Source organism: Erinaceus europaeus, chromosome 19, assembly GCF_950295315.1.
Source record: "Erinaceus europaeus chromosome 19, mEriEur2.1, whole genome shotgun sequence".
NCBI lineage: Eukaryota > Metazoa > Chordata > Mammalia > Eulipotyphla > Erinaceidae > Erinaceus > Erinaceus europaeus.
The window spans coordinates 25,900,288-25,926,436 of record NC_080180.1 but is presented as its reverse complement, the minus strand read 5'-3'; the positions used below and the strand labels follow the sequence as shown (position 1 = coordinate 25,926,436).

At 40.9% G+C, this 26,149-nt stretch overlaps 1 long non-coding RNA gene across 1 annotated transcript in view; it reads right to left on the bottom strand.

The window, feature by feature from the left end:
* LOC132534621 (uncharacterized) overlaps positions 1-26,149 on the bottom strand; it is a 173,551-nt gene that overhangs the window by 146,068 nt on the left and 1,334 nt on the right. The window contains exon 2 of the long non-coding RNA XR_009546340.1: positions 24,880-25,002. This is a non-coding gene — a long non-coding RNA (uncharacterized LOC132534621). The remainder of the gene's footprint in view (positions 1-24,879; positions 25,003-26,149) is intronic.

Genomic DNA, 26,149 nt, shown 5'->3' with positions numbered 1-26,149 from the left:
TCAGTGAATTCAGAAAGCAACAGAAGAAAGAAGGAAGAAGGGGGGGAAGAGCAGTGAAAGGAAATTTATTTTTTTTAATTAGCTAGGAGAGAAAAAAGAAGGTGGAGGGAAGAGGGATCTCACAATGGATAGAACACCCAGTCACCTATCAATGAAAAAGCACCCTCAACTTGGATCAACAATGGTAGAAAATATTCCATCCTCTGAAGGGAGACTGGACAACATACTCTGTATTACACCTGAGGAAGATGGGTCCTGACTTTGGAGCAGCTTGGAATGTTCCTACTGATAACCATAGAATGTGAGGCCAGATCTACAGGGATTCAAAGGTCATATGGGCTTCTAAGCTGAATATGGGTCCCAGATCACTACAAATCAATGGGGTTTACAGTCAACAATATTTATACACCTTTCCCATATTTGAGAGCTACTCTCTTCCCTAATCCAGCTTTCTGGTCCGTTCTCCTGGCATGACATCATCTCCCCAGACAATAACTAGGATCCACTTGCATATCAGATTTCAGGCTTAGGGGGAAAAACAATTAGTATAGCCACAGGCCCTTTGGAATATAACTAAAATATGTCTATCTACTAGCTATGTACAGAATTCTATCTACAACTGTTCATCTGCACTACTCCAGCCTTTAGGGATAGGTCAACAATTTGTTTGACTTTGTATGTTAACTCTCTTTTCAGTCACCAGGTTCCAGATGCTAGCATGATGCCAACCAGATTTCCCTGGACAGACGACCCCACCAATATGTCCTGGAGCCCTGCTTCCCCAGAACCCCACCCCATTAGGGAAAGAGAGAGGCAAGTTGGGAGAATTTACAGTGGACAGTAGATTGACCTGTCAATTCCCATGTTCAGTGGGGAAGCAATTACAGAAGCGTGACCTTCCACCTACTGCATCCCACAATGACCTTGGTTCCATACTCCCAAAGGGAGATGGGATACAAGAGTTCTGGTGGTGGGAACTGTGTGTTGTTCCCCTCTTATCCTATGGTTTGGTCAGTGTTTTCTTTTTATAATAATAAAAAAAGAAAGAAAGAACCACAGTTAATTTTGGTCAACCTGAAGAGGAGGGAAAGGGTCACATGTATATAATAATAGTAATAATAAAATAAAATAGAGTAAAAAACTCTAACAGTCTGAAGCTTGTACCACTCCAGATTGGCTGCATGCAGCCTGGTCCCCTTCCTAAATGAATCAAAGACAACCAATTACATGAAGTATTAAAAAAAAAAAAAACTCCAGCTAGTCTTTCCCAGGCAGGGCTAATGCCCTGATTGACCAATAGAGCTCAGATAGAGCTCCAGCCCCCTTCAAAAAAAAAAAAAAAAAAAAAAAAAAGGAAAAGGCTTGGACACCCCTGCTAAGCCAGAAATCTTGGTAAAGAAAATAGCTCCACAGGAAGCCCGCTAGGAGAGGCTGGCCACCCTGTGGGTGCTGGTTCTGGGATGAGATGTAAGGGTGAGTTCATAGTCAAGCCAAAGATTTTCCTTTCTTTGTCCTTTTGGCCTCTGCAATCCAAGGTTCTAGGACTCTTTTTTTGGTGTCACCCTGATCTCCCCTTATTCACCCTTTCATGGACGGCCCAGATATCCTGCCCTCTCCACAGAATCCCAGGTTGTAAGCTGCTTTTTATTGGAGCTCACACCAGGTGTTGTCTCCAAGTCTCCATCTTGGCTCTGCCTTCCACACATGATTTACTCTGTGACTTTTAATAGGTGAATTCAGGCCATTTATATTTATTGATATTATAGAATGAAGATATTTTAATGCCATTATTCTAAAATTTTAGAGTGTTCTGATGTGCTTCTACCTTTGGGGGGCTTTTATCTAAGCTTTTGTCCTGGTTAATTTCTCCAATGTTTATTCTTGGTTTAACCATTGTATATGGTGTTTTAAAGTACTCTCTCAGTACTTTTCAATCCACTGATCACACTTGCCTAGATGGACTTGTGTCTTAAGGTACTTAAAAAGTTCACAGTTGTGAATAGTAAGTTATCTCAATCCCTGAGTTGAAGAACAGCTCCTGTTAAACCCTCTTTTGTTCTTTTTCTTCCATGTAGGCTATGGGAGCCTCAGGGCTTTTTAACTATAAGTAGGTTTTTTTACCTTAATCACTCACTCCTGACCAAGAGATAAAGCATGGTGTGAGAGAGATAGCACAGTGGTTATGCAGAGACTCCCATGCCCCAAGGGCCAATATCCCCAGGCCCAATTCATCTACTCTAACAACAGCCTAAGTCAAGCCAGGCAGCACTCCCTGGCCCTGTGAGGTTCTTTTAAAAAATTCTATTTCTACTCTGTGGGTTCTGAGGCAATTATTCAATGTTTCTCCCAGTCCATCAGGAGGACAATATAGAAAGGCTCCCACTATATAGCTCCACTTCCAAACCACTGGGAGTGTATGTCTTCTCCTGTGTTTCCCAGTCATTTCTCTGTCCCCCAGTGTCAGCACATGGCCTCTCAGCTGCTTCTCCAGCCTTCAAGGGACAGTAGCAATGAAGACTCACCATTCCATTTGGTAAGCCTTAGGGGAATCCTCTCCTCCCTTCAGCAGTCTGTTTGTTGATAAAACTCAAACTGGGGAGTCAGGCGGTATTGCAGCAGGTTAAGTGCACATGGCACAAAGTGCAAGGACTGATGTAAGGATCCTGGTTTGAGCCTCCGGCTCCCCACCTGCAGGAGAGTTGCTTCACAGGTGGTGAAGCAGGTATGCAGGTGTTTGTCTTTCTCTCACCCTCTCTGTCTTCCCCTCCTCTCTCCATTTCTCTCTGACCTATCCAACAACAATTACATCAACAACAACAACAATAACTGCAACAATAAAACAATAATGGCAACAAAAGGGAAAATAAATTAAAAAATAAATATTAAAAAAAAACCAAACAAGTAAAGTTTTAAAAAAAAAACTCAAACTAGAGATGGCACCTCAACTGGTAAACTGCTGGACTATTATCAGTCACTGGTAAGTAGATACAGGCTTTTAGCCCTAGGAATCTCTCCTTAGGCCCCTCTTTGCCCACAAGCCACAAGTGTTTGCACTAACTCATGACTTGATGGGTTCCCAAAGTGGTCCTAGTCTTGTATTCTCAGGTGATCTTCTTTGCTACTCCTAGTTAACCAAGGGAAAATGTATCTGCTGATACTCTGTAGCCCTGCCTCTGGAAATCTCCCATGTTTCTCTTAATCCTTTTGATACTACACCTGCTGATCTCAACCAAATCAATGCAACCAGTACCACCTCAACATATTTCACTTTGGATTGTGTCCAGAGACTCCAGGCCTGCAAAAACAACCCTTTAGCTCCATTGCTTAGTGAGACATTTCCTAGCTTATAGGGCTCTCTAATTCCACTTCAGATGGCACACTTACTAACAAAGCTATAGAACCTAAATATAGACCAGGGCCCATGAGATAGTGCTCATGTGTACATGTATTCATAAGTTAGGGGAAAATATATACCTTAAAGTAAATGTGCACAAAGTTTGCAGTGACTCAATAAGTGCAGCAAGCAAGTAGAAAGACCTTAAAAGATACCATAAAGTAAATAATTTGGGTCCCAATCATTTGGGGCCCAAGTCAGGGAATCCTGGGATTCCCATATAGATACGATGGGCCTAGACCTCTGACAGATCCCTCTCTTATTCATCTCCCTTAGGAACAGCATCATGGACCTGCTTACTTGGGGGCCTCGCCGAGAACTTTGCCCTCAATGGGTTAAAAAACAATAGGGACCACCCCATTCTCTGCTGGGATACTGAGTGAATACTGGGATACTGGATACTCTGCCACTCAAAGAAAACAAGTCTTGAAATGAGTGCACTCTGGAATGTCCCTAGCTATGATAACATAATGCAAGCTCAGACCTATAAGGATGCAGAGGTTACACAGGCCCCTGTGCTTAATTTGGTTCCCAGGTCAGATAGATGGGGGATACAGTTAATGGTATTTGCATACTTTTCCCATTTTGAGGAACTACTCTCTTCCCTGATACAGCTTTCTAGTCCTATTTCCTGACACCATGTCACAAGACCATACTTTTAGTTCACCTGCATATTAGATATCAGGCTCAGGAAAAAATGAGTAAAGTCATGGGTCCCTTGGAATCTACCTAAAATAGACTTCCTTGCTTTTTCCAAAATGGAGACCCCAAATCTCATCTACAATATTCTTACCTTTAGGTTCCTGATTACTAAAGAATTCGTTCTGCTTTATATTTTAATGCTTTTCAGCCACCAAGTTACAGACACCAACCTGACTTCCCTGGGTAGATGACCTCACCAATGTGTCCTGGAACACCACCTCTCCAGATCCCTGCCCCACTGAGGAATGATAGAAACAAGATGGAAGTATTGATGACCTGCCAATGCCCATGTCTAGTGGAGAAGCAACTACAGAAGTTAGACCTTCCACCTTCTTCACCCCATCATGATCCTGGGCCTATACTCTCAGAGAGTTACAGAATAGGAAAGCTTTCAATCATGGAGATAGTATGAAGAGTTCTGGTGGTGGAAACTGTGTAGACCCCTTATCCAATGGACTTGCTGATCATAACTAAATCAATTTAAAAAACTTCAGGTAGAGGTATTAACTGTTTCCTGAAGTTTTTGTAGAATTTGTAAAACCATCTGGTCTTGGGCTTTTATTGCTGAGAAAATTCTTAATAACTGTTTCAATTTCCTTGTCTGTGATTGGTCCATTTATGTTTTGTAGTTTTTCCTGGCTCAGTTTTGGAATGCTGTATGTTTCTAGGAATTCTTCCATTTCTTCCAGGTTCTCTACCTTTTTTTGATTTGAAAGAATATTTCTTACTTGCTTCTTTTGAAATTGAGTAGAGTGATTGAGGGAAGTAAAGTAAGGGGTAGGAGAGACAGGTGCTTAAGCTTAAGTAATAAATACATAATAGAGAATTTATGGTGCCTTCTTTATACCATTCTAGTAGAATGTCAGACTTATTAGGTCTAAATCTAATCTCAGAGCGCTATTAAGCACTTTTACTTTGTGGTCTCTTGCTTATAGACACATGTACACATGTACCTAGCACCCTAGGCTCTAACCTATAGCTAGTATATGTAACTGTGTTAGAAAACATACCAACTAAAATGAAATTATATATTAGGAAAGCTCTCACCAGATTAGAGGAGTTCAGAAGTGTGGGCCATCCTGGGCTCTCCACCTCCCTGCAGCAGAGACCGGGGTGGCCCATGGGGGATCCTAGGGGGCCCTGGTGATGAGAGAGAGTGCACTGAGGGGAATCAATCACAACCTCCTCCAGGAGAAGCTTCAAAGAGATGACTTGTTTTGGGGGGGTACAAGCAAGCAGGTATACTCAAGGTTTAGAAAAACAAAAGTTGAGGTAATCATTAATCCATACACAATAGAGTTAAATCTTGACCTATCAAGTATTTGATCACAACTGGAAAGTTACCATATAAGGTCTGGTCATGAGCTCATAACACATAGGTAGACTTTTTTCTCTAAGGGTGAATTACAAGCATCTCAGGGCAGGGGGAAGGGGGCAGTTGAGCAAAGCCAGGAGTGAGTTTTACAGTGAGTTTTGGTTGGACATACATAGTAATTCATGGCCTTTGTTTGAAGGGAATGAGGAAGCATGTGCAAGAAGGTTCCCAGTCTGGAAAAGCACATCCATTATAAGGTCACAAGGTTAGGCAAGGACCTGTCTACCACCTCTCCTGAGGAGGAGAGGGCCCAGGGTCAACCATCTCAGACTCTCATGGAAATAATGGCCTGGACTTCCCAGACAGTGAGTGGGCCCTTCCCCACATGGAAGTTGACATATCAGGCATGGCATCTCTGGAGACAATCCACAGTAACAAGTCAGTAAAAGCATAACATGGTATAGTGGCACTGGTAGCATTAATTTAGTTGTGGTCAACAAAAGCAGTGTAGCAGAGTGAGGTATCAGAAAGAAAGAAACACCAAGACATACCAGCAAAAGTTCCAAGACTAGGAGAAGTATAGATCTTAATGAGAATGGAAAGTGTTCCTTATAGTCTTAGAAATAGTTTATTTTAAGCTACTTTTTATTTTTATTAATATTTTAGCTATACTTAATTATTATTATAACCAAGATGGGAAATTATTTTTATTTGAAATTTTAATACTTAGTATTGACTGTAATATGTTGAACTCATTATTCTTTTTAAATGTTTATTTATATATTATTAGTAGTAATTTGATAATGATTAATAAGATTGTAAGATAACGGGTACAATTCCAAACAGTCCCCACCACCAGAGTCCTGTGTCCCATCTTCTCCATGCTTATTCTTTATCTCTCTGGGAGTATGGACCAAAATTCTTTATGGGATGCAGAATATGATGGTCTGGCTTCTATAATTGCTTCCACTGGACTTGGATGTTGGCAGGTCAATCCATAATCTGTTTCTTTCTCTTTTTTTAGGACAGAAAGAAATGAAAAAGGAGTGGAAGACAGAGATGGGGAGAGAAAGATAAGACACTTGAAGACCTGCTTCAACACTTGTGAAGCAACTCCCCGGCAGGTGGGGAGCCGGGGGCTTGAACCAAGAACCTTGCTGCTGTCCTTGTGCTTTGCACCATGTGTACTCAACCTGCTGTGCAACCCAATTCCTAATAACCTGTTTCTATATTTCCCTAATGTGGTAGGACTCTGGAGAAGTGAGACTTCAGGATACAATGGGACTTCACTATGACATTCAAGTATGTCTGCCAATAAAAGCATCTTAGACACTGACAGAGCCAAATGGTTTTGATATATCTGTTCTAAGGTTGTAGGTAATTTGGTATTGTATACAAATATATTTTAGAGATGCTTAAAACATTTAAGCCCAGTGTCAGAATTTGACCATCTTACAAATCTGAGACATTGAATACTTAGGCTAAAGAAAATATGTATACTCAGAGCTATAAGTTAGAGGACTGAAAGTATTAAATCTATGTTTCATCCCTGACATATTGAATTAATAGTGATTGATAAGATTATGTAAATAGGAGTATAATTTCACACCATCCCCACCAAGTGCCTGTACCTCCTCTACTTGTTTTTCTGAGGGAATCCCTGCCAATATTATTTAATATGGAGGGAAGTATCTGTTTTTTCTTTATTAGGGGATTAATGGTTTACAGTTGACAGGAAAATATAATAGTTTGTACATGTATAACATCTCCACATAACAATACAACCCCCAATAGGTCCTCCTCTGCCATCATATTCCAGGACCTGAGTGGAGGCAAGTATTCTGCAAGTGACTTAGTAGAAATATACCCATCTCATCATGACTAGCAACAGCAAGCATATTTTCTTTTTTTTTTTATAAAATAAAAATATCAACAAGACCATAGAATAGTCCACATAATTACCACCACTAGAGATAACCTATCCCCTTCATTGAAAGATTTCTGGGAACATGAACTCAGGTTCATTATGGGATGCAGAAAGTGGAAAGTCTAACTTATGTAATTGCTTCTCTACTGGACATAATCATTGACAAGTTGATCCAAATGCCCAGCCTGTTTCTATGTTTCCCTAGTGGGGAAGGACTCTGGAGAGGTGGTGTTCCATGACATATTGATGAGGTTGTCTGCACAAGAAAGTCAGGTTGACATCATGATAGCATCTTCAACCTGGTGGCTGAATAGCATTAAGATATAAAGCAGAACCCATCAAAGTTCCACCAAGCTTCATTAAGAGAATAGAACAAAAACTACAATCATTTATCTGAAACCGGAAAGCACCTAGAATTGCCAAAACCATCTTGAGGAAAAGAAACAGAAATGAAGGCATCACACTCCCAGACCTCAAACTATATTATAAAGCCATCATAATGAAAACAGCCTAGTACTGGAACAAAAATAGGCACACAGACCAGTGGAACAGAATTGAAAGCCCAGATCTAAACCCCCACACTATGGACATCTAATCTTTGATAAGGGAGCTCAAAGTATTAAATGGAAGAAGGAGGCACTCTTCAATAAATGGTGCTGGGAAAACTGGGTTGTAACATGCAGAAGAATGAAACTGAATCACTTTATCTCCCCAGAAACAAAAATCAACTCCAAATGGATTAAAGACCTGGATGTTAGACCAGAAACTGTTGGATAGTATGTCAGCTCCCCCTGGCTTCTGCTTAACCATATGCCTATATAGGGATAGATTTAATCCCATTCAAAGCTTTGGTCTATTTACATAAATCACTTTTACATTTACATAAAGCATTCCAGGGCATTGGTGGTTCAGTGATAGGATTCTCGCCTGCTCTGCCCCCTCCTTGTCACACTCTGATTTTCACCAGTCACTTTTCTCTCCACCCTCTCTATGTCACATCCTGTTTCCACCCTACTTGGCAAGTATATATAAAGACAGCATTGTGAGTTTTAGGGTACTTGAGTTTAGCTTAGCTCATCTTAGGTTGTGCTGTATCCTGCATGAATAAAGAGATACTGCCTACAGCTCAACCATGAGTCCCTGGTCGTCTGTTACCCGCCCGTGAAGCCAGCCCGGCAAAAACAACATAACCCGTCGAAAACAACAAGAAACAATCAAATACTTAGAGGACAACATTGGTAAAACACTTTCCCACCTAAACTTCAAGGACATCTTTGATGAATCAAACTCAATTGCAAGGAAGACTAAAGCAGAAACAAACAAACGGGACTATATCAAATTGAAAAGCTTCTGCACAGCCAAATAAACTATCACACAAAGAGACCCCTCACAGAATAGGAGAAAATCTTCACATGCCATACATCAGACAACAGACCAATCACCAAAATATACAAAGAGCTCAGCAAACTTAACACCAAAAAAGCAAATGACCCCATCCATAAATGGGGAAAGGATATGAACAGAAAATTCACTCCAGAGGAGATCCAAAAGGCTAACAAATATATGAGAAACTGTTCCAGGTCGCTGATTGTCAGAGAAATGCAAATAAAGATAACATTGAGATACCACCTCACTCCTATAAGAATGGCATACATCAAAAAGGACAGTAGCAACAAATGCTGGAGAGGCTGTGGGGACAGAGAAACCCTTTTGCACTGCTGGTGGGAATGTAAATTGGTCCAGCCTCTGTGGAGAGCAGACTTGAGAACTCTCACAAGGCTAGACATGGATCTTCCATATGACCCAATAATTCATCTCCTGGATATATACTCCAAAGACTCCATAACAGCCAACCAAAAAGATGTGTGTACTCATATGTTCATATCAGCACAATAATAGCTAAAACCTGGAAGCAACCCAGTGCACAACATATGAGTGGCTGAGAAAGCTATGGTATATATACACAATGGAATACTATGCAGTTACTAAGAACAATGAACTCAACTTCTCTGACCCATCTTGGTCAGAGCTATTAGGAATTATGTTAAGTGAACTAAGTCAGAAAGATAAAGATGAGTATGGGATGATTCCACTCAACAGAAGTTGAGAAAGAAGAACAGAAAGGGAAACTAAAAGCAGGATCTGACTAAATTGAAAATAGGGCACCAAAGTAAAAACCCTGTGGCAAGGGGGAGGGTGGACATGCAGCTTCCTGGATGGCAGGGGTGAGGCGAGTGTGGGGTGGAGCGTGGGGGGGTGGGATGGGTCACAATCTTTTGGTGGTGGGAATGGCGTTTATGTATACTCCTAATAAACTGTAGTCATATAAATCACTATTTAATTAATATCAGAGGGGGGAAAATTGATTCTATGTCTAACAAAGGGACTTCTCAAAGTTAACCCAATTACCAAATAATGTGATGTTAACAATAACTATCCATTGTCTTCTTGAACCCTAAGACAGCGGGAACCCCACATTTCCACTATAGAGCCTAAACTTCCCTCAGTCTTGGGACCCTAGGGTAGGGCCCACTTTCCCACATGCTTCTCCCAATTCATATCAAATAATATTGCATCCGCCGATCGCAACCTAATTAACACAACGAGTGCCACCTCAACATGCTTCAGCTCAGACTGTCCAGAGACTTCAGGTATGGAATGACAACCCTTCAGCTTCATTACATGGGTTAGACCTTTCCTTTCATAGTATTCTCTAATTCCATCCCAGGTGGTTCACTTCCTAACAAAGTCCCAAAACCTAGATATACACCAGGTTCCATGAGATAGAGCATATGTTCACACGTATCCATAAACTAGGGCAAAGTATATACCTGAAAGCAGTAGTACACTAGAGTTTGCAGTGAGTACCCCACCCCAACACACCATCTCCACTATTCCAACCTTTGGTTCCATGATTGTTCAACAATTTGGCTTTGTAAGTTAACTCTCTTTTCAGCCACCAGGTTCCAGATGCCAGCAGACTGCCGACCAGACTTCCCTGGACTGATGACCCCACCAGTGTGTCCTGTACCTCCACTTCCCCAGAGACCCACCCTACTAGGGAAAGAGAGAGGCAGACTGGGAGTATGGATCGACCTGTCAATGCCCATGTTCAGCAGGGAAGCAATTACAGAAGCCAGACCTTCCACCTTCTGCAACCCACAACGACCCTGGGCCCATGCTCCCAGAGGGATAGAGAATGTGAAAGCTATTGGGGAGGGGTGGTATATGGAGACTGGATGGCAGGAATTGTATGGAATTGTACCCCCCCATCCTATGATTATGTTAATGTCTCCTTTCTTAAATGAAAAAAAAAACATTTTGAAAAGCTGAAAATAAATAAATAAAGCAGAACAAACTGTCTAATAATCAGGAACCTAAAAGCAAGAATATAGTAGATGAGATTTGGGGTCTTCATTTTGGAAAAAGCTAGTAGTAGGTCTATTTTAGGTATATTCCAAGTTGCCCAAGACTTTACTAATTTTTGTCTGAGCCTAATAGCTAGCATGTGAGTGGACCAAAGGTATTGTCTGGGGAGATGGTGTCAGAGTTGGAAATAAGACTAGAAAGCTGGATCAGGGAAAAGAGTAGCTCCCAAATATGAGAAAAGTATATAAATATTGTTAATTATAAAACCCATCAATTTGATCTGTGGCCCATATTCAGCACAGGAGCCTGTGAAATCTCTGCAACCTTGTAAATCTAAGCTTGAATTCTGTGGTTATAGCTAGGAACATTCTAAGTGCAACAAGAAAGTAGAAAGAAAGACCTAAAAAAGACACCATAAAGTACTTAATCAAATAGTTTCTACTTAGACCTGCATACCCTCCTCACTGACTTCCTGTTTCACTTCTCTCAATCACTCCAAGGCTAAACTTTTCAGGCAAAATAAGGACTACAAAAGCTGGATAAGGGCAAGAGACCAACATAATTTAATGATGGCTCTTTCAGTTACTACTAGGCCACCCATTCACCCAGGGCTCTAGTCGTGGAATTCTGGAGTTCCTATACAGACATGGACCTAGACCTCTAAGAGATACCTCTCTCCAACTGTTCATCTCCATAAGCAACATCATAAACACTCTTGTGGGCTTCTACAGGACTTTGTTTTCAATGTGGATCAACAATGGTAAGGACTGTTCTATTCTCCAAAGGGAGTTGGGTCAGAATACTCTGCCACTTGCAGAAGATGGGTCTGGCAATGACTGCAGCTAGCATATTTTCTGTCTTAAGCAGTTTTATTTCATTTTATTTTTTATTTATAAAATGGAAATACTGACAAGACCATAGGATAAGAGGAGTACAACTCCACAAAATTCCCACCACCAGAACTCTGTATCCCATCCCCTCCCCTGATCAATTTCTTATTCTTTAACACTCTGGGATTATGGACCCAGGGTCATTATGTGTTGGTATGCTTCTAAATTCTGCTTCTAAGATCCCTTTTGTTAAATTGCTTGAGGCTGTGGTCTATTTACATAATCGTTGTTTTCACTGGTTTAATCCCCACTGGTTCGCATGCTATTTTCCTTCTCTCCACCCCCTATCCTACATACTTCCTCTTCCTGACACTTCCACCTCAGGAGACATAAAAAGACAGAGCTATCTAATGAAGAGAGATTAGAAGATATTAGATTGTTGAACTGCATCCCCACTCATAAATAAAGACTGAACTGTGTTCCCAGCTCAGCCATGAGTCCCTGGTCGTCTCTCCCACCCATGAAGCTAGACTGGCAATTATGGGGTGCAGAAAGTGGTAAGTCTGGCTTCTATAATTGCTTCCCCACTTGTCAGGCATTAAGCCAGCCTCCCTGCTCCATCCTCTATTGCTGACACCTGGCCTATTTACATAATCTTTGTTTTGCCTGATTCCCCACCCATTCCTTTGATCTATCTTCTTTCTACCTCAAGACCCACCCTGCTTGCAGGGTAACATTAATCCCACCAGTTAAAACCATCGCAACAGTTGCAAAGGAAGTTCCCAGTGTTCCTTTTTCCTTTCTCCACTCCCTTTTCCTAGTCATTTCTGTTTCTGACTTGCCACCTCTGTTTCCAACTTGCCACTTCTGGTTTTATCCTATAAAAGTCACTTCTGTTTCTGGTTTCTCGTTTTTTTCTGTGTCCTGACCTGGAGGAGGGCAGGCATGCAGACAGGGAGGCAGATGCCAGCCATTGCGGTTTGGCACCATTTGGCTTAACCTGCTGTGCTCACGCCTGACTCTGGGGCTCCTGCATGAATAAAGAATTGTATTACCACGCTGCCACAAGTTCCTGGTCTCTCTCCCGCGACTAAGCCCAGCACCCACTGACAAGTTGATTCATGCTCCCAGCCTGTCTCTCTCTTTCCCTAGTGGGCATTAACAGGTCAATTCATATTCCCAGCCCATCTCTTTGTTTCCGTAGTAGGGCAGGGCCCTGGGGAAATGGGGCTCCAGGACACATTAGCGGGGACATCTGCCCAGGGAAATCTGGTTGGCATCATGTTTGGAACCTGGTGGCTGAAAAAAGGGTTAACATATAAAGTCAAACAAATTATTGCAGATGAAGACTTGGGGCTCTCCATTTTGGAAAAAGCTAGTAGGTCTATTTTAGGCATATTCCTAGGGGTCCATGACTTTACTAGTTTTTGCTTGAGCCTGACATCTGATATGCAGGTGGACCCAAGTTATTGTCTGAGGAGATGATGTCATGGCTGGAAAAGGGGCTAGAAAGCTGGATCAGGGAAGAGAGTAGCTTCAATGTGAAGCAGTTTTCTTATGATGCACTAAGACTACTGTGGTGCCATCTAGTGGTAATTCTTCATGATTTTCCCCTTCACCTGCTTCTTTAAAGAGGCACACATAAAATTCTAGATGCTGCTATAATTCCATCTTTCTTCCTGGACAGGTGACAGTACCGATGCTTCCTGGAACCTCACATCTCCCAAGCCTTATTCCACTAGGGGAAAATAGAAACTGGTTGGTAGTATGGATCAACCTGCCAATGCCCATGTCCAGCTTTTCTTCCACTTTCTGCACCCCATAAAGAATTTAAGTCCATACTCCCAGAGTGGTAAACAATAGAGAAGTTTCCAATGTAGGATGGGACACAGAACTCTGGTGATGGGAATTGTGTGGAATTACACCCTTATTATAGGTATACCCCTTATAGTCTTATAAATCAATATTGAATCATGAATTTAAAAATTTTTTAAATAATAACAATAAAGAAGCACAGATCCACCTTTTCTAGAGACTCCCTGGAAGATAGATAGATGTCCAAAGGTCTGAATGGGTGCATTATAGGATTATCAGCGACTGAGTGAAAAAAGAAGCCATCTTTTTAAGTGCCTGCTTGAAAAGGAAGAATATTGTGTTCAGTGTGCCAACAGTTTTTCTTAGATGATGAGATGAAGTGAAAACCTGGCATGAAAAGTCAGTGGAGATCAGGTTTTTCCAGAGACCCAAAGCCATCTACCATCCCCTATATATACAATTGATAATTCAAATAAAAAAACTTATCACATATGAAAATCACACATAATTATGTGTTATTATTATTGCTTCCTTTCACTGCAGTGAAAACAGACAAGATATTGGACAAGCTTGATGTTACATATATACTATAACCTCAAGACAGGACTGCAGGTAAGCCAGCACAGATATTATGTCTAAGAATACTACAGCTTTGTGTCTTCACTTATGGTACCCCAGTCCACAGACAGTAAGACCCATGAGAATCACCTTGTGTCGTATTCGCCGGGCTGGCTTCACAGGCGGGTAACAGATGACCAGAAACTCGTAGCTGAGCTGAGAACACAGTTTTAATCTTTCATGAGTGGGCAAACAACCTAATCACCACACCATGTGCTCCTCCATCTTTTTCCTCAGGAGGCAGAGTGGAACTCAGGAAGTATGTAGGATAAGGGGTGGGGAGAAGGGAGAAGCACGAAAAGGCAAAGACTAAACCACAATCTCCTGGAGGCGGGGGGCAGGGGGGAGTGAGACCAAACCAAAATGAAGCATACCAACAGTTCCCCCTTTTCTTTTTAACTAATTGACTATAGTATCAGGAGTGTGGGGTGAACAGAAACCTATATCATACAGGAATTTTCAAAAAAGAAACTGGCACAAACATGGAGGAACAAGTAAGTGAGCAACAAGAACCAGTGTGCTGGCAAGGGAAGGCCTAAGGGGGACGTTTCTTGCCTCTATGGACAAGGCTTTATCAAGCTAAAGGACCTTTCCTGCCTCTGTAGGCATCTCTTGCCTCTGGGGCGTTACTTGCCTCGATGGGCGTTTCTTGACTCTGTGGACATTACCTAGCATGGAGGGAGGGTATGGTCTATAGAGTCTCCAGGCAGCTGGCTGCAGTCAGCCTTTGAGAAACCCAGCAGCATAAAGGAAAGCTACTGTAGGGTTGTGTACCAGTAAGTCCGATAGAAGTGCCAGTCCAAAGCAGATGTCCATGGAAAAAATGCCAGAGGGTGGAACGTTGTATGAGGAAGGTCAGCTGCTGGAATTCCGCTTTTCTGTAGAGAACTTGACAGCTGCAATTTACTTACTATGAAACAAAACTTGTAGCAGGTTAGTTTACCACAATAGATAAATCGATGATTATAATTGGTTTAAGTATCTGTATAAATTTGGAAGGTCTTTTTCGTTTTATTTTAAGGCTCCTAACCAATCTAAGTGCAATAAAATGTGGTAAGTCAAAGAACCCTGCTAGAGCCTCAGGCATGAGAATCATTAGCATAACCATTGTGCAATCTACCGTTTCTAATTGAGAAGGTATTTGAGAGTTTTACATATCAACAAAGTCTTACTTAACCTTTTGTTACACCCATTTAAGATGGAGACACACCCTAGGTGTGCGCAGGTTTTTTTTAGACCAACTTAGTTAAAATATATTGATTTTTAACTAAATTTTACCTCAGACTTTAAATGTAAGTTAATTTTACCTTTATGAGAATTATGTTGAAAACCTTTTTCATTTAACTTTGCCTGGTAAGAATGTAGCCTTAAAGTTACATTTCTAACCTTAAAGTTAATGTTTGCCAAACTTTAAACACACACATAAACATGGTCTTCAATACACAAGGAGAAAAACTTTTGTTACGAAGACATGTCATTTTAAACACGAGTTTAGATCTATACTTGTCTTAGTTTTTGGGGGGTGCATTGCCCGGCGGTGACTTCTTGCACAACTTCAGCTCTAGGAATTGTAGGTTGTGATCTCTGCAGGGATCTCTGCATATTCTAGCTCCTCTGCCTTCAGAGCCAAGCTGGGGATCTCGGCCAGGGGGCCCAGTCCTGGCAGGGAGCCCGCAGTCTCCAGGTGGTCCGGGATCTGCCCAGACTTCATAGCAGGAGGACAGGCAGGCTGGCCATGTAGAAGGCACGGGCTGAGGTGCCCCGGGGTGGTGGCCAGGATGGGCTGCACCCCTGCCTGCCATGTCTGCTGCCCTGCTCCCGGCTGCCGAACAGTGTGGAGGGAGGCCGTGCCGAATGCCCTGCGCCACGCAGCGGCGAGGTGGCTCCTGCGGGTGGGCATTGGGTGGAAACCACAGAGTGGCCCAGAGAGAAATGTTGCAGAAACAGAAAAACAGTCTCATGAAGAAAAGGCAGAGGCCTTTGGATACCTCTTCACAACCAGAAAAGAAGGCCATTGTGGCTTTACTTATCTGATCTTCTTTGGTCTGTTGCATGTGTGTGGAGCCGAGATTCTTGTGCCTATTCAGGATGCCATTATGTTGTTTTCGCCGGGCTGGCTTCACGGGCAGGTAACAGATGACCAGAAACTCGTAGCTGAGCTGAGAATGCAGTTTAATCTTTATTCATGAGCAGGCAAACAAACTAATCACCACACCATGTGCTCCTCCATCTTTTTCCTCCAGAGGCAGAGTGGAACTCAGGAAGTACGTAGGATAGGGGGCGGGGAGAAGCGTGAAAAGGCAAAGACTAAACCACAATCTCCTGGAGGCAGGGGGGAGTGAGACCAAACCAATATATATATAAGGAAGGGGGACATGTGGGGAGCCATATGTGCCCTCAAGGTCGCTATTGGCATGGCCACAGTGTCTTTGTTAAAGATAAGTTCCTGCTTCCCTACACCTTAGAGTCTTTGTTAAAAAATAAGTTCTTTTTCCCCGTGAATCACCCAGGACCTTCCAGATAACGGCTGATTACCATGACAAATAATATAATAATAATAACAGTAAATAAATAGGAAAGATACACCCCCCAATACTCAGTTGGCTAAGGCACCAAACCTCTTTTTCTATAAAAAAATTCAAATCAGATGCCCTGCTACCATGAGAAGCAGATTGTCTGTTTCTTTCACAGGAATCCTGGAAAGAAAAAAAAACAAAACATCTGGACCCCTGCACACTCTGACATCACCCACTAGACTGCATGACTACAGTGGCACACCCCCCGAAACCCTAGATGTCACCTGACGTGATCTGAAGAACCTGATTCACAGACTCCAAGGACAGAACTTTTTTTACTGCCTGTCTGCCCTTTCTACTTCTGCTTTGCCTGTCACGTTTTGGCAATTCCAGCTCACTCTCTACAGAAAAGCAGAATTCCAGTGGCTGACCTTACTCATGGAGACAGAAGTGCAGTGTTTCATCCCCTGCCATTTCTTCCCCTAGCCATCTACTTTGGGCTGAGACTTCTATTGGACTTGCTGGTATACCCTTTGGACACTTTACACAATTCTAAAGCAGCTTCCTTCCCTTCATGCTGCTGGGTTTTCAAAGACTGATCCACAGTAGTTCATGGACCTTACAGCCAGTTGCCTTGGGGACTGTACAGCGCTGAACATCCCCTTTGCTTGGCAGGCATGTCCTCCCGCCTACAAGCCCTGCCCCCAGAGGCAGGAAAAGCCCCCTTACTAGATACTGGTCCCAGAGGAAGGAAACGCCCTTTGAGACATGAAACGCCCCGAGGCAGGAGACACCCCCAAAGACAGAAAATGTCCCTTTGTGCACCAAGCCTCCCCTTGGCATCACACTGGCTCTTACTGCTTCCTTACTTGTCCTTTCTTGTTTTGTTATATCATTTAGGTTTATGCCCAAAAGGTTTCTGCTCACCCCTACACTACTACTCTGTCATAGATAGAGTCTTTTACAGACGTTGAACCATCATAATGCGATGACTAGATAGAAAGAGTAAGATGTAGAAATATTGTGAGGAGATGGTTGAGCCTGGCAGAGCTTAACCTATAAGATGAGTCCCTCCAGGTCTCTCTCTCTAAACAGGGGTTGAGCACAGGGGGGACACATGAATCTCACAAGGTTGGCGGCCATTTAAGCCTTCCCTCCCCCACAAAAACGTCCTACATCTTCCCACCTGAGCACAGCATTCCTTAAAAACATTTAAGCCTGCTCCACTCTATATTTCCTTACTGTGTCCATTAGATATAAAGGAAAAGGAGATGCTGGGGAATTATACAGATGCAGTCTTTGCCCTCAGGTTTTGCCACTTCCTGCAATATTCTCGCAGTGCCCTTTTCAACCAATCCTGTCCTGATACATCACTCCTGGTTGTTGCCCTATAAAGCCCTCCCACTTCCGTGCTCGTTCTCTCTCTTGCCCAGTGGTGAGGTAGCGGGGGACGGCCATTTTCGGCTGACTCCACGTGGCCTGAACCACCCGTCTGACCCAACAATAAATATTTGTGTTCCCTCTTCACTCCGGATCTCCTCTCTCTCTTCTCTGTGGCACAGCTTGACAACCTTGAGGGACATCATTAGTAACATATGGAAGTATTGTTTACCAGGAGTAAGGTCAGCTTTTCTCATTCTCTCTAAACAAGACCTATTACTGGGTTCATGCAAGACCTACTCCTGTTTCTTTCCAGAACTTTCCACTTACATTTCTCTGTCATTTCGGAACCTCAAGCCAAGCCTTCTCTATGTGGTGTTACATCTGCCTCATCCATTTTTTATTGTACCACAAGGTGTCACTGTCCAGAGACTAGATGTTCTATGACTACTGGCCAGATTGCCAGCCCTATCCAAGAAGAAAGTTTTGCCCTTGGGATAATTCCTGACTTTCTTCTGAATTGTAACCATCTTTGATTCCTGTGGTACCTGACAGCCTTACAGTACTCTTCCCCTGTCCCTTGATAGTGATAATTGAGACACTTAATCTGTCTTAATTCTAGAAATTTAAGATTTCCTTACCTCACTCCTATACCTACACACACACACACACACACACACACACACACACACATGAATCAGCTTTCTTATCACTTGTTGAATCACTGAATTCTCCCTTATATCTAGATAGGAATCACTAAGTATGCAACTTTTTTTCTCAGAGCTTCTGTATCACATCACTATATATCAATTTTTGTGTCATTCATTCGTGAACAGAAAGCATTATATACTGTACTTGTAAGATCATAGTTTATTTCTTTGATAGAAAAAAATGTTTGCCATCACCTAGAAAAAACATAGTTAAATTGATTACCTACTGATTCTGTATATAGTTCTGACTATTTGCTCTCTATACAGTTATTTTATTTCAATATTCCTTTTCTCTTTCCTCTCACAAATGTATATTTTATATTTACATACAAATACATATCATTTAAATGTTTATACTATATTCACATGTGCATGTATATATTTTTTTTTCTGTGTCCCATTCAGTGTTGAAGACCTGGGAATTGAACAGTGACAAAATAAATATTATCATGGGATTTACACTATAGGGCAAGAAAGAAATAGCACAAGCAAACACAAATATATACTTATCATTTGTTATTAATGATTAGTAAGAATGACAAGGAAATAAAAGTATACTTTTAAATTATGAAGCCAGAGAACATCTAAGCAAGTTGTGTAAGTAAGCTGAGATACAGTGAAAGAGAAAGAACCAATTAAACAGATAGAGTACAGATTAGAAGAAACAGCATGTGAAGGTCCCCATGGAGGAAGAAGCTTGGCATATCCATAGAAAGAACTAGAAGATAGGCATGAAACTAAGTTCAGTTAGCAAAGGATAATGTGGTTGGGGAAAACATGATGAGAATAATCCAGACAAGGTATTAAAGACCAGGGGGGAACAGTTTGAATTTATTCTACATAAGATGTGAAGTCATCAATTATTTCAAGCCAGAAAGATCTGGTTTACAAAGAGACCACTGGATAAATATGTAAGAAGAGATGAGAGTAGAAGAAAAAGGCTAGTCTACAGGTCATGGCTATCTGAGGGACATCAATGATAGAGGTAATGGCAGAGAGGGAACCAATTTCAGAGATAGAATCACAGGTCTTGATGATGATTTGTACCTATTTTTAATTTATCCTTAATATTACAGAACATATTTTTACTAGATCACTCAAAAAAGTCCTGGAAATTATATTTTCTGAGTTCATGCATTATGAGTGATATTTTGTCTAAGAGTAGAGTCCTTGGGTAACATAATCCTTCACAATTTAAAATACTTTGTTCTGGAGACTGTGTGGTGGTTCACCAGTAGAGTACACATTACCATATACAAGGATACAGGATAAAGCCCCAGGTACTCATGGCAGGGAAGAAGCTTCATGAATGGTTGAGCAGTTCTGCAGGTGGTTCTCTCTCTTTCTCTCTCTCTTCTCTCCCCCTCTCCCTCTGTATATCTCTCTGTTTCTCACCTTCTATCAAAGAGAAAGAGAGAACCACAGGATCACTTGCAGGAAAAAAAAAACTTTCTTTCAAGTTACACAGAAAAAAATCCAAGATTTGTTATAAGATTACATTCTACATGAATGATCTGAGAGCAATTATTAAAATTTTTACTGCAGAGGGTTAATAGTTTATAGCCAATAGTAAATACTGTTGTAGGAACATATGTAAAATTGTCAGTTTTCTGCAAAACAGTCTACCCCCCCACTCCCACTCTCCACCTAGGTCATCCTCCACCATCATGCCCCAGGACCTGAACCACCCCCCACTCCCCAGAGTCCTTTACTTTGGTGTAATACACCAACACCAGTTCAAGTTCTGCTTTGTGTTGCCCTTCTGTTCTTATTCCTCAACTTCTGTCCATGAGTGAGATCAGCCCATATTCATCCTTCTCTTTCTTGGCTTATCTCACTTAACATTATTCCTTCATCCAAGATGAGATGAAGATGGTGAATTCATCATTTTTAATAGCTGAGTAGTATTCCATTGTATATATAAACCACAACTTGTTCTCATTTTTTTTACTTTCTTTTTTTAATTTTTTTATATTTAGTTATTTATTTTCCCTTTTGTTGCCCTTGTTTTCTTTTTTATTATTGTTGTAGTTATTATTGCTGTTGTTGTTGTCATCATTGTTGAACAGGACAGAGAGAAATGGAGAGAGGAGGGGAAGACAGAGAGGAGGAGAGAAAGATAGACACCTGCAGACCTGCTTCACTGCCTATGAACGACTCCCCTGCAGGTAGGGAGCCGGGGGCTCGAACCCGGATCCTTACGCAGGTCCTTGTACTTTGCACCATGTGCCCTTAACCCACTGCACTACTGCCCGACTCCCATTCTTATTTGTTGTTGGGCATCTGAGTTGCTTCCAGGTTTGGGCTATTACCAACTGTGCTCCTATGAAAATAGATATACACAAATCTTTTGGGGTGGGTCTATTTGGTTCCTTAGGATATATTCCCATAAGAGGAATTGCAGGGTCATAGATTAGGTCCATTTCTACCTTCTGAGTTTTCACCAGAATATTCTTGGCAGGAGTTGGATCACTGACATTCCCACCTCCTGCACTGGCAGGAGCGTTCATTTTTCCCCACAACCTCTCCAGCATTTGTTATTGCTACCTTTTCTGATGTATGACATTCTCACAGGAGTGAAATGATATCTCACTGTTGTCTTTCTTTGCATTTGAGAGCAAGTTTTAATTAATCTGTCCAACATAATGTTATTTAGCCTAACCGGAATCCATCCTTCTGGAGTCAACAACCCCATTTTTCTCTGAGAAACTGACTCTCTTTTCCTTACAGTTCATGTGGATACTGGGTAATGTTGACTGCTACTCATTCCAGAAGTGGGAGTATGCTGTTGATGATACAATACTTTTCACCTAGATTGACCCAAGTATAACCATATGACCAAAACTAAGCAATTAGAATCTATATGCATTAACCCAAGATTAAGAACTTTGGATGAATTATTTTCTCCCATCTGATTTGGGAGACTAAATGAATATAAGCCTGGAGCAAGTGGCTGGAACTTATAGAGACAATATACCCCAGAATGAAGCCATCCCAGAGGAAAACCAGAACTAGAGTCCTTTCTTGTAAACTTACACTTCATTGTAAGCCATTGTTTAAGCCAGGCTGAGCTGGACACAGATGCAAATCAGAGATTCCTGATTAATATAATAATCATGTTCAATTTTTTAAATAAGATTTTTCTTAAGGCTGTTAGTTGCTCTACATTTGGTTTCTGCTCTAAATGATTCTGCTCATTATTTTAGGAATAGTGATTTGGCTCTTTGATATCTGTCTTTCATAGTTATTCTACTCTTTCACTTTCATTCTTTATTGTTTGCATTTCTGTTATAGGAAATTTACCTTCAATATGCCTTTTATTCAATAACTTAGTCTTGCAGTATCCACTTGTAAACCATGGCTTATATTTTAAAGTTTAAGTCAATAACAATATTTTCTGAGTACTAGACATATTTTTCCACTTGGGTCAGTTCATTTATATAAGAACTTGTTCTAATTTAAAAGACAAATTTTTAGTATCTAGTATATAGTATTCCTTGATAAGTTAACAAAAATTGAGTGAATATGTCTCATATTCCTAATCAGTGTTTTCTCTTATCATGTTATTCAAATCTTCTCAAATTACTTTGTCATTATGTCACCTTCTACCTGAGATGTATACAGAGATATAGATCTAAAACCTAAAGTAATGCCCAGCACAAGCTGATACTCAAGAACTATTTTTTGGATGTGTAAGTGAATATGTAAATGTATTAATTTGTTCACAGTATTGTCAATTAGGTAAATCAGCACCTACACACACACACACACACACACACACACACACACTCAAGAACATAAATAATAGGGCCAGAGAGATGTCCCACTGGATAGCACTTGTACCTTGCCACATATTCTGGTCCAGGTTCAAGTCCAGGCAATATAAGAGATGTACTATGGCACTGGAGGAGACCCAATACTGTGGTGTCACTTCCTCTGTGTCTATCTCTCTGTCTGAATTGGAAGAGAAACTAACCAACAGATGGTTAAATTGTACATATGCAAGGCCCTAAACACACACACACACACAATAACAATCTAAGGCAATTAGTTGAAACATACAGGGGTCAAGAGATAGTTCATCTGGTACAGCATATATCTTACCATACACAAGGACCCAGATCCAATCCCTTAGCTACTATGGGAGCACTATCAAGGGGAAGCTTCAAGTGAATTGGGGGTGGCACTATGGTGTCTCTGCTTCTCCCTTTATCTCTTTCTCTATCTGGAAAAGCAAGAAAGAAAAAGAGTCTGCCAGCATTAGTGTAACCAAGTGAATACCTGGTTGAGATGGAGGAGGAAGACAAGGAGAAGGAGAAGGAATTAAGACTGTACATGGTAAAGAGTTTAATGAATTTATAGCTGTACACCAGAATCAGATTTGGAGGAATGATCAAAACAGTGTTTGAATTATCAGAACCATGTTCATGGAGGAACAAAGGACTGAGTGAAACTTCAAAAGGCAGAGAATTGGTGGATTATTCTCCCAAAGAAGATTCATCTGGAATTTAGACCATTTTACCCATGCAGTTAGCACCCATTCACAGTCACTTTCCTTATAATGAATTCTAAGGCTCAAAGAATTTTTAAAAACTTAGATGTAAAAATCCCAATGCATCTTATGCCTAAGGAGGAAGTGTTGAAATCAATAAATAGGGTGGTCCTGGAGTTCAATCCCCTGCAGCACATGTACCAGAGTGATGTCTGGTTCCTTCTCTTTCTCTCTCTCTCTCTCTGCCTAACTTCTTCATTAATAAAATAAAATATTACAAAAAATAAATCAACAACTAGGAGGCAGGTTGCTCTCCTATTTGATTACTGGGTCATTATATCATAGATCCTTGTAAGGATGGCTTTTAGAAACAAAAAATATGATGAAAATGCACACACAGAGAGAATACTTAAATATATAAAGTTCTTCTGGATTTTACACAGCTAGCTAGTGTAAAAATCTGTAAGAGAAATGACAAGTGAAGTTTTTTCTGAGTCTCTTGTCATGTAGTGGCAGGGATAGACAAAAATAAGATAAGAAGAGAAATATGATTCCATAAGTAATATTCAAGTTGCCAGACTATTTAAGAATTCTCAGGAACTTATATAGGGGCTCCAAGATCCTACCCAAAAGCCAAACTTAGTGGACATGGGATTAAGGCCTGATCATTTCTGTTTTTCAGTTTTTTTAAGCTTATGATTATTTTGAAGTACATATATACTTCAATTCACTCTATGAAAGGACTCTGGCTTAAACTGCTCCATCCTTAACGATAAAAAAATAAAAGCAAAAATGCTTTAGTACCTAAATCCCATACAAGCAGATAGCTCTTGTGTCCCCTGGCAGCAAGCATTTCCTGTAAGCATATTTTTGTATTGATGAAGGCAGCTAGACTGGTCCCCAGTATAGTGATTTTCTGTTTTCATCAACCCCAGTCACACTAAAGCATCACCTGAAACCTGTGTCTGGGACTATCTAGCTCAGTTTGTCCTCTTTGTTGCGGGCTAGCCAACATGCTGATAGGAACAAAAATGACTTGTTTTTGAGAGTAAAGATACAAATTATGATTGAAGTGACGCACACATGTTCATGGAGGGAGACTCTCACATCCGACCTACCTTCTTCCACCCACAAAGAGTCACGTTGCTACTCTAACCACATCACTAATTCTGAAAGATGAGGACTCCTACTCATGGACTCCAGGTCAAAGCCTTTGACTGCAGCAGCAAAATGGAAGGCAATTCAGCTCTAAACTTCCTGGCACCCAAAGTTCTTTCTACACTAACAGCTAACCTCCATGGGTATATTGATATTTTCCCTGCAGAAAGCATTGCTTTCAATTTGTAGACTGTCTGGTATGGCTTACAATAAAACCTTCCCCATGTCTGGAGTGGGACCAGGAAATCTACCCCTTGAACAAGCAGGCCCAGAACAAGCAGATATTTGAACTTTACACATTCAGGAAAACTTCCTTCCTGCCCTCCCAAGGTAATTAATTGCTTGATCCTTTCTTGATATCTTAGCCATGTTTGCCTAGCTAGTAGCTAGCTACCAAATCTTTTCCTCAATAAAAGTGCTTGTCTTCTGGAAGATTTGAGGATTTTTTTTTCCTTAGCCTAACCTGTTTGGTTGCACAATTCTATTGATTTGGGCAAAGTAGATACCAAGGGGAAAAGGACAAGTAAACAGAACTCTACAGGGAGGACAGTGTTGGAGTAGAAACTAAGTTTGGGAATTTTCTGTGTAGAAAAAAGAAAAAAAACATGTCCTTATTATGACATTCAGAATTGAATTGTTAAGTGATTACTCACCCATTATTTTCAATAAGCCTAAACTGTACAAACAAAAGGATTGGACTTCAGTCCTGGGTGTCACTTGCTGTCCATGTGACCTTGGGCAGATTACTGAACACCTCTAAGACTAAGCTCCTTTATCTGTAAAACAGGAATGATCATTTAATACAACTACTGTTCATTTTAATGAGGCAGCACACTTGAACTGCCTAGCACAGATTCTGATACATCATAGACAAAGAACACTTGATGTACTAAGTAATATCACTTTGTATTTCTCTTCTACTCCTCTTCACTTACTCTAGGATCCAGTCAGCATAGATTACTTATTTTTAAATATTTCAAAATATTCATTTATTTATTCATGAGAAAGAGAGTGAGAGGAAGAGGAAGAGAGAAAGAAGGAGATAGATAACTCTGGTATATGCAGTGTTGGGGATCAAACAAACTCAGGACCTCATGTTTGAGAGTCCAACACTTTATCCAATGCATCACTTCCTGAGGTGCCAACATGAATTACTTATTAATCACTGTCTTAATAATATGGTTTACTTACTAAATTCTATAAATTCCTTAAACATGGATTTGCAATCTAATAGATTTTGGGTTATTTCCACCTCCATCACAAATTTGTCAGCTATAAAATTCTCTGGACTTCATTTCATTCTCTGGGGATAATAGCCATCAATCACACCAAGTTTCTGTAAAGAATCTTGTGAAACAATATACATAAGGATCCTAGAGCTTAAAGCCAACCTTGTGCCCTTTCATCTTACCTTCCCTCTAAACTCTGGTGCTGCAAACTGTGTGTATTGTACTAACTGTGTGTACTGTACTAACTGTGTGTTGTATCTAAGTCTTGTTAATCATTATTCAGAGTTCCATGTCTCATTCCCTCCATTGGAATCTTCCTTATTCTTTATCCCTCTCTGGGAGTCTGGACCAAAATTACTGATGGGGTGCAAAAGGTGGAAGGTTTGGCTTCTGTAACTATTTCTCCATGGACATGGATACTGGCAGGTTGATCCATACACCTAGTCTGTTTCTATAATGCCCTAGTGGGGTAGGGCTCTGGAGTTTCCAGGACACATTTGATGAGGTCATCTGCTCATGGAGGTCAGGATGGTGTCTGAAAGGTGGTAGGATATAAAGCAAATTGTTCATAAAATGGGAACCCAGAGGTAGGAACAGAACAAATGAAACTAGGGGTCTTCATGTGGGAAGAATCTAGGAAATCTATTTTAGCTATATTACATGTAGTCCAAGACTTCAGTAATTTTTGTCTGAG